Source organism: Petaurus breviceps, unplaced genomic scaffold (genome assembly GCF_028583685.1).
Source record: "Petaurus breviceps papuanus isolate PSGF00001 unplaced genomic scaffold, PetGlider_PUasm1.0 90845, whole genome shotgun sequence".
Classification (NCBI taxonomy): Eukaryota; Metazoa; Chordata; class Mammalia; order Diprotodontia; family Petauridae; genus Petaurus; species Petaurus breviceps.
Window position 1 is genome coordinate 23,254,349 of NW_027187359.1, and position 10,309 is coordinate 23,264,657.

General features: G+C 40.4%; 1 protein-coding gene and 1 pseudogene across 2 annotated transcripts in view; one reads left to right on the forward strand and one right to left on the reverse strand.

Moving 5' to 3' along the window:
- Window positions 1-10,309, forward strand: part of CDH13 (cadherin 13) — a 1,699,366-nt gene that overhangs the window by 129,413 nt on the left and 1,559,644 nt on the right. The gene's annotated exons all lie outside the window — the stretch shown is intronic.
- Window positions 9,229-9,767, reverse strand: LOC138149005 (adenine phosphoribosyltransferase pseudogene; annotated as a pseudogene).

Here is a 10,309-nt window from a genome sequence, read left to right on the forward strand (position 1 = left end):
AATAGAGACAATAGGCAGAATCCCCTGGGAATTTGGGGGGAGGCTAACTTTCCATTTCAGAACATGAAGGAAATTGTTGAAAGATAATCATAATGATTTGTTTATATTTGACATTTAAAACCCTTTACAAATTCACTCCCACCTCTCTTTACAAACTTATTTCATGTTACTTTCCCTTATACTCTCTATAGTCCAATTGACTTCCTGGCCTACTTTATGAGCTGACATTGCATTTCCCACTCCATTGACTTTCCACAAGCTGTCCTCCATATCTGGACTATTCTCTGTATGCCCCCTACCTCTTGAAATTCTCAGGTCTTTTCCAGACTTCTCTCAGAATACCTACCTTCCACCACGGATGTTTTATAATTTCTTAGTAATTAGACCTCCTTTTCCATCTCCTTCTGGAAAATGACTTTGTATATGCAGAACTTTCTTGACCACACACACTCTAGGTATTGAGCAGGAAGATCAGTACACTAGAGGTAAATGCTTGCTGTCCCATTACTACACTCCTCAGGCCCATAGAAAATTTTGCTCTGATCTTAGGGAATGACAAAAGACCTGGTTTGGACTAACAAGCTTGCCCTGTCATTTGGATTTGTAGGAAGATGGAGGAAGAGAGCTATAAGGAAAAGCTGAAATAGCTAGTCAGGGAGCAGAAGAGGTATTATGTTTCTGAGGTCACCAGGGCTGGACTACAGAGCAATGAGTTATCTCAAGGTGGATCCTGCATTTATGAATTTCTATCCAGATGGCAGAGCCAAGGTGGAATTTTTCATTTCCCTTTTCCACTGTCTCTTTCTCTCTTTTAAAAGGGCATATGCCTGAATTTTGAGAGGAGATGTGGTGATAATCTGTTTCTTAAAAGTTTATTTATTTTTCTATGTTTACACATCTATTTTGTTTCTTAATTCAGAAATTTCAATTTGTACTGTTAAATCATTTAAATTATGATTTGAAATCAGTGGAAAATAGAGATTAAGGATTGATTAGTTGGGAGGAGAGAGAGGGAGAAATTTAAAATGGCAGCATTTTTTTTTTTTTTTGCCAGAGCAGGAATTTTGTCTGGGGGTTCAAGCAAGGAAAAACAGTGACTCGTTTTCATAACTTCCTAAGGCAGAGGGATACTTTTTAACTGGAATTCCTCTAGGCAAATTATTCAGAAGTATTATTCTGGCTAGAGAAACAGGATGATATTTAGTTGGGCACCCAACATTTCTCTTACTGTGGGCCTAATTTTAAAAGAAAAACCCTTCTTCCAGGGTATGATCCAAGGGAATGGCTGGAGAGAGTCAAGCTTCAAAGGGGAAGATTAGTCTGGAAAGACAAGTAAAAGTGACTTTCAGTATTATCTGCCTATAGTAACAGCTCAGCACTGTAACCACTACCATGTTATATACATACACACATTCATTTCATCCATCCACCCATCTGTCTATACACATATTATGTGTATATATGTATGTATATATATTTATATGTACACACATATACAAAATACCTCTGTGTGCATATAACTGTGTATTCCAAAGGAGCAATAATAAAGATACGTAGCTCTGGGGTTGTGAGAGCTGGGATGAGGAACAAGCCTCACCTCGAGTTCTTTTCTGCTCCCTAGCAAAACCACTTTTCTCTTTTCTGGTTAATTAGGTGTGCAAGCTTTTGTTCTCTATCCAATTTTTTTTTTCTAATTTACCCAATATTAAATCTTATTGGACAGCAGAAATTCTAAGCTATTCATAAGCTATTTAAAGCTTAGAAATAAGGATAGGATCAGGAAGAGAGCGTTCTTTACCTTAGGGAAATGAAACATTTGGTCAGAGGAAGCTGATATGGAGGGTTTGGATCTACTAGGACAAAGGGGAAGAACGTTCCCAGACTGTAAAAGACTAAGATATGAATTTGGGATTCAGCTACTCTTGGAAATAAATCACAAGCCCGTGAGTAGCAGGTTATGAGGGAGAAACATGGAGAAGTTCACTTTCATATTTGAATGCACAGGGTCTATTCTTGGTGGACAGCATTTGAAAAAAAAGGCCAATCCCTCTGGGTAAGAAGGGCAGCTAAAAGAAAACCACAATATCTCAGGGGAATTTTCCTGCTTCTTTAGCATGGTGGAAGCTTAGCCTGCCATGCTCAGTCACTCCACCTCCTCTCTGCAGTGTGTAAAACACTAGGAATATAGAATGTCCAAGTCACAGTCTTGGATCTGCTACTCACCTTTGTGATGCTGGATAAGTCTTTTACTCTCTCCGAGCCTCAGTTTTGCCCTTTATTAAATGAAAATCAGATTAGGTTATCTTTTGTGCCCATCCAACTTTGACAATTTGGGGTCCACTATCCTTATTATGCAGCCTAGAAATAGCTTGGCTAACCTATAAACTTACTTTGTAACACTTTGTGGGAAAGACTGGGAGGTCACTAACCTCAGGTCCTAAAAATCCTTCCTAACAGAGGCTAATAGTGGTTCAGGGGAATATTCCACTATTTGTTGTTAGTTAGAGATATGGTAAAGAATGCTTGACTCTAAACTTACCATTTGCTTTGTTCATCAAAATCACACTGATACACCTGAGATAGTGGGAAATACTAGGAAGGGAAGATGGAAGCCATTTATTGGCAAGAAAACAGGGAATAATAAGATGGTGCAGGCTTGAAGGGTATTATAATCACTATATCACATGGATAGAATGCTACTATTTTTCAAGGCAGTCATAGCCAGAAGGTCTTTGTTCTTCCAAGAATCCTTTATTAAGAATATATTGTTCAAATCTGTTAAGGTTTAGTGGTGTCAGGATCTACTTGACCTCTAAGGTCCCTTCCAGATATAAATTTATCATACTTTAAGATTGTTTATCTCTTATAAGACTTAAACCCCACACTTTTTTCTCTTTCTTTTCTTTTCCTTTTCTTTGGAGGGCAATTGGGGTTAAGTGACTTGCCCAAGGTCACAGGCTAGTTTTTGTGTTAAGTGTCTGAGGTCAAATTTGAACTCAGGTCCTCTGACTCCAGAGCCGGTTGCCCTATTCACTGAGCCACCTAGATGCCACTCACACTCTTTCTCTTGGGAAAGGAAAAAGAGAGGAGAGAAGATGAATGGAAAGGAGAAGAAAAAGACTCTTCTGGCCATGATTGCCTTGAAAAATAGTGGCACTCTATCCACTGTTACCCCAAGAAAAAATAGAAAGTCTAAATGCATGCAATTGTTTCATCTTCCAAGAGAAAAGTGAAGGTAGATCATGATGACAGTGATTTCTGTTTTGTTGATAACCTATGAAAAAATGGAAAGAACCTTCTGCTTTGTTCTTAAGGAAGAAGTGGGACCACAGGGACCACCAAACCTCTTTTTCTCATTCAAGAAGAAGAGAAAGTGAGAAATTGAAGGAGAGGAAGCAATCTCAGAAGATTAACTTTACCTACTACCTTCATTTGAGTTAGATCACATGGTCATAGAATGATAGTATTTCAGAACTGGTAATTACCTCAATGTCCATTCAGGCCCATTTATACACTAAAAAATATTCCTACTACATCTTTTTCAGTTAGTGACTGTCTACCCTTAGCTTGAAAATCTTCAATGAGGGGGAATCAATTATTTTCTGAGGTAATCCACTGCACTTTTGGTCAATCTTGTTTTTTAGGTAATTTTCCCTGACATCAGGCTTAAATATATCTCTTTGCAACCTCTACCCATTGTTTTTAGTTCTGTCCTCTGAAGTCAAACCTTAATCATGCATCTTCTTTCCTAGATCTGGTTCAGTGCCTTTCTCACTTTCTATATTCTAAGTTCTGTCAAAACTGATGGTCAGTGGCCATATCTTATTCAAGAAATGATCAGTTTTGAATCAAAGGAATCCTGCACTATTAACAAATAAAAAACTGTCTCTTTAATACAGTTAAATGGCTTATATAGGAGCACATTTTCCTGAAAATTATTTTGCTGGAAGGAGTCCAGTGGAGGAAGGAAGAGTTATTCTCATCCCATCCCCATTCCAGGGAGAAAACTAGAAGGTAGTTCAATGATGGCTCTAATTGTGGTATTCCAGAAGCAGGTTCCTTACAGTGGTTTAAATCAAATAAGTACCTCTCTATGACCAATAAAAGTGCGTGTTTATATCCAGGAGATTATAAATATACAGGCACAGAGAGCCCCTGAGAGATTAGACTTGATAACAGAAAATATCCAGTTTACCAAGATTTGGCTCTAGCCCAGATCCATACAAAATTTGCCAGCCCTAGAGCTCCTGTCTGAATATAAACTGGCCCCTACATCGTGGCCAAGACACTGACATTTTTAAAAAAAAAACTTTATTTTGTTTTTAATTTGTGGAATAAAACAAGCATTTCTATAACATGGTACAATAAAAAAGATGATTGCACATGAAAACACTGACATTTAAGAGCCTAACAAAAGGCTCTTAGAAATCTTAACTTTGCTGATGTGCTGAATAATGTATAATAAATCAACTTTTTCAACTTTATTAAAATCCTCAGAACATTCTCCATTCCCAGTGGATCTCTTCCCCCACTCCCTTGAGTTCTCTGATCACTGGAACTCATTGATCTTCAAGAATTTTATTTTATACCCTATGCTTTCAGACAATGAATATCTTAGGTGATAGATCCCTGGGGAGTACAAGGTGAATGTAAAAACTTAGATGGAAATCTGGGTGTGAACTCATACGGGGAAAAAAAAATAATGTCAGCTTACTGCAAGAGCAACCCAAGCTAAAAATCTGTCCATTTTCTTTTACCTAATAAACTGATAAAAAGAAGAAAGCTAATCTCTGAGAAGCAGTTGAATGGTTGGTTACAGAGGCCATTGACAAACATTGGATGAGCAAGATTCTAATGCCTCCAGAGAAGCTTTACCTAACTCCAATTCATGAGAAGTGGATCTAACTATGACTCCATCCCACACTCTCCTGGGGATGTCAGGTTTGATATTCAAAGAATCAACATTTTAGAGTCAGGAGGAACCTCATTGGCCATCTAGTCTAACCAATGATGGAAAAAGCATCCTTAGAATTGTGAAGAGATATTCTGCTTGAAGACCTCCAGTGATGGGGAACTCCTACTTTTGGAAGCTCTGAAAATTAGGACTCCTCCCACTCCATTTATTGGTTTTTCCTGTTTAAATATTTCCTTTAGTTTCTCCTCTTTCACTTTAGCTATTTTGTCGGTAAAACCAATAGCTTGGCATAGTGTATAATGAGTTGATTTTATTATCCACCTGGGCACATGCTGACTTAAACCCTCAGTGTCCTAGGCAACTCTCTAAGTTCCTAAACTGCAAAGTGGCTGTCAATTTACATTGGTATTGAAAGTCTCTATACCAATAAAATGATGATCCAGTTAAAAAAATTGTTCCAAGATTTTTACTGACATCAAATTCTGAATTTGTCTTTCTTTGCAACTTTTAACCATTGTTCCTAGATCTGCCCTATGAAACCAGTCAGTTCGCTAGTCAATAAAAAAAATATTAAATGCCTACTATGTGCCAGGGGCAGCCAGGTGGCCCAGGGGTTAGATTGGTCTGGAGTTAGGAATACTCATCTTCATGAATTCAAATCTGGCCTCAATCACTTACTAGTTATGTGATACTGGCAAGTCACATAACTGTATTTATGTCCATTTGCTTACTGTAAATTGAGCTCTAGAAGGAAATGGTAAATCACTCCAGTATCTTTGCCAAGAAAACTCCAAAAGGTCATGAAGAGTTTAACATGACTGAAATGACTGAACAGCAGCAAACTATGTGCCAGGCATGGTACTAAGTGCTGAGGTTACAAAAAAAAGGTAAAACACAGTCCCTAATCACACAGTCTAATGGGAAAAACTACAAGTAAACAAGTGGATGAGTTGGTCTCCATATCCACCTGAGTTCAATTCCTGCCCCTGACACACACTGGCTATTGTTAAAAACTTGTACAAATAAGCTATCTACAGGATAAATGGGAAATAACCAACAGAGAGAAGACACTAGAAGTAAGAGATATTGGGAGAAGCTCCCTGTAGAAGGTAGGATTTTAGCAGGAACTTTGTGAAACCAGGGAAGCCAGGAGGAAGATATGAGGGACAGCATTCCAGGCATGGACAGATAGAATGAATCTGATGATTCGTTTACATGGCAGTAAAATACTTGAAGATAGTTACCATGATCACTCTGAGACTGCTGTATACTGAACATACCAGTCCTTCAACTGATATTTACATGGCGTGTGCTCAAGGACCTTTCCCATTCTAGCTGCCATTATCTGTATGAGTTATAATTTATCAATTTTCTTCCTAAACAATGGTACCCAGAACCAAAAGGAATACTTTAGATATGGTCTGATCACACCAGTTTAGAGCAGGGTCTGTCACTTCCTTATTCTTGGCAGCTAAACCTCTCTCAATGAAGCCCAAGGTCACATTAGCATTTTTGTGGCTTTTATGTGTCATTGTTGACATACTGAGTTTGCTGTTAAGCAAGGTGAAGGTGTCACAAGAAAATCTTTTCTGAATGGCCTTTGACTGGAGCCTTAGGTGATAGAGTCTTCAATCTCCAATTAAGCCTTCATCCCCAATTGGTCTCTGATGGGGGTATGGTCTCTGAAGCAGTGTGTCAGAAATTACCCATCAAAGGACAGTTGGGATGAACTAGTTGGCACCTGGGAAGGATTTGGACTGGAGGAGAGAGTTTTCTGCTCCTCTGTCATCTTGGGAAAAGCTAAATAACAATGAACCAACATCCTCAAAAATAATTCTTTTCTTTACACCCAAGAATATGGTAGAGCCAACTTTTGACTATTGCTTGTCTCTTCCTTTTCTTAGGTTGCTACAAGGTGCAGGCTACAGAGACATTCACAGTAGAATGCCAACCAGAAACATGTGCACTATAGAGACCAGGGAATAAAGTGGTTTTTATGTATGATACCATGAGCTCCATCTTCAAAATTACATACGAAGCTAGAATCATCTCAAACCAAAGTGAAGATGGAATTAAAACACAGTTTCTGGGGGGTGGCTAAGTGTTTCAGTGAATAGAGCACTGGCCCTGGAGTCAGGAGGATCTGAGTTCAAATCTGGCTTCAGACACTTAACACAAAACTAGCTGTGTGACCTTGGGCAAGTCACTTAACCCCAATTGCCCTGCCTTTCCCCCTCCAAAAAAGAAAAAAAAAGCAAGAAACAAAACAAAACAAAACAAAAAAACCCCTGCAGTTTCTCCAGAAAGGTGTTAAATCATTTTCCTCAGGTAACCTTCTGTTACTAACCTCAAGTAACCTGGAAAGTGTCTTGTCATCCATGTATAGAATTTTTCACCAGAATCTACTAGGATCTTTAAAAATAATTATTCTGGTTGAGACTATGTATAATTGTATATTTATAAAATTAAAGACTTCTTTGTGAAATCATTTATAAATGGGATACTTAAACTCATGTACCTCCCCAAAATATTATATACTTCTTTCAGGGAATCTAATATTCACTCTAATGAATCTATGATTTCATTAATGTGGTTTTTCCCTCTAAAGATACAGATTGAAATTCATCCAAGCCTTCTCATCTTGGGAGACTCTTGTTTGTGTCCATGGCCCTAAGTCAGCCTCAGGGAATCCATCTTTTTTTTTTTTAATTAACTTATTTTTGATTTTCAACATTCACTTCCACAAGATTTTGAGTTCCAAATTTTCTCCCCATTTCTCCCCTCCCCCACCCCAAGACAGCTTGCATTCTGATTACTCCTTCCCCCTGTCTGCCCTCCCTTCTATCACCAACCCCCCTTCTTTTATCCCCTTCAGGTCTATTTTACTGGAGGGCAAGATAAATTTCTATACCCCATTGCTTGTGTATTTTATTTCCCAGTTGCATGTAAAAACAGTTTAAACACTCATTTTAAAAACTCTGAGTTCCAAACTCTCTCGCTTCCTCCCTCCCCACCCACCCTCATTGAGAAGGGAAACAATTTGATATAGGCAATACATGTGTAGCCATGCAAAACACTTCCATAACAGTCATGTTGTGAAATCCTTTCCCATCCTCCATTTATTCTATAGTCTCTCCTTTGACCCTGTCTCTTCAGGGAGTCAATCTAATGTATTCATGGTCTACTGTATAATATTTCTTACAAAAAGTCTGTTTATCAAGGGTACCCTCAATATGTGTGCAAATTATTATATATATATTTTTTACTAATAAATGATTTAATCATCAGATACAGATCACATCAGGCAAGATTTTCCATGAGAGAGAAGGCTGCTGCCCCATGGACATTCTGGTCTCAATTCTAGTTTCAGGGTCTCATTTGGTCACATCTCCAAAGGTGGCCTGGCCAGCTGGTTCTTCCCCCATGTACCGTTAATGGTCCTTCTGAGCCTAGCAAGGAAGGGGTCTGGGGTTATGATACAAGAGACTGTAAGACACGTGTATATAGTAAAAACGAATGAAAACATGTAAAAAGAGATCGAGTTAAGCCTTGGGTAGTCTCACTGATCTGCCCAGGTCCCTGGGGTCTGGTGTGGCACCAGGTGTGAAGACTTCTACCTGCTGAGGTCATGGACAAGGGAAGCAGAAGCTGGAGTTTGGCAAGGCTTTTACAGTAGTACAGACATGATGCCCCATGGCCACTCCTCCCTCCAAATCCTGTTTGGGTCAAGAACTCTCCTCTAGAGAAATCACTCAACCGGGGGCAAAAGGTCACACAGCCAGTGCAGGTCAGAGGTTGGCTTCCTCTGTCAAGTATATTTGAGTTGGTTGGCCTGGGAAACTAACCAAAATTCTAAACCCCAAAGTCAACTTTTCATTTGTACTAACTTAAGGGTCAATCAAGAGTGTCCTTAGCAGGTGGTCCTGCCCAGATGTGCCCTCTAATGCAGAGTCCTTCTCTCTGAGACCTGGTATCTACCCTCTGAGCAGGGACTTGAGGTAAGTCAAGAATGACAAGTGGTGCATGGCTGGTGGAGCGGCATGAAGGGGCCAAAATGGAACCTGTTGCCTTCCTTGGGTGAGAAGCCACATGGAGAACAGGTGGGAGAAGAGCAGGCCCTTTGGAGCCCTCTGCTGGTCTGAAAAGGAAGTGCTCCAAGAGGAAGAGAGCTGTCTTACATTTCTATTTGTATAGCGGTTTGGTTGGAGTCACTTGGCAGCCCAGGTCCAAGTCCAGAAGGTCCAAGTACAGATCTCGTAATTGTGTAAATGAAAACCTGTGTGCGGTCTCCAGCTGGTGGCAGCAACCCGGCCTCAGTAGCACTGCAGCAGGGAGAAGAAGGGCACAGGGGCCAGCTTCTCTCTCCCCTTTTAGGGAGGTCAGCTCCACCACGGCCAGGCCCTTCAGCCGTCGGCCTTCAGACTCTGCAGCAGCTGGCAGGCTACCCCCATGGTACCTCCAGTGGCCATCAGGTCATCCACGATGACCACCTTCTGTCTGGGCTCTATGGCATCTTCCTGCATCTCCACTTCTGCCTGGCGGTATTCCCAGGAGTAAGTGGTGGATACTGTGGGTCCTGGAAGCTTCCCTTGCTTTCGGATGAGCACAAACCCTATCCCAAGTTTCTGGGACAGGGAGGGACCAAACAGGGAACCCCAAGCATCCAAACCTGCAATATAATCAATCTTTGTCTTGCGGTTTTCTTTCAGGCGCTCAGCCAAAAGTTCCACGGAAGCCGGGAAGGCAACTGCTTCGTTTAGCAAAGGACATCACGGAACAGGATGCCCGGCTTGGGGAAGTCAGGGAAGCTCCGGACCTGCCGGGCCATGAGCTGCAGCTGGGAGTCATCCATGCCTGCTCCTTGTGGTGGCGTGGACTGTAAATTATTCTTGTAAAAATTTTGTATACATGGGAAATAGGCATATTATTTAATAATTGTTGATATTCTCTGGGTAGCCTTTTACAAAAAAAAAAAAACTCAATAAAACCTGGGATTTACCTTCCCTTCCCACATCTTTTTGTTAGTTTTTCTTTTTGGAGGGAGGAGGGCAGGGCAATTGGGGTTAAGTGACTTGCCCAAGGTCACATGACTAGTAAGTGCCTGAGGTCGTTTTTGAACTCAGGTCCTCCTGACTCCAGGGCCAGTGCTCTATTCACTGTGCCACCTAGCCTGGCATCTCCCTCCCCTCCCCCGCCCCCATCTTTTTGATTTCTTTTTCTTCAGATGTCCCTCCATGATGCCCTCATATTTATGTCCACTCCAGCCCAGACTTGTTTATGCCAACTTGTTCTAGTCTGGCTACTTTTCTTTCTTTCTTTCTTTCTTTCTTTCTTTCTTTCTTTCTTCCTTTCTTTCTTTCTTTCTTTCTTTCTTTCTTTCTTTCTTTCTTTCTT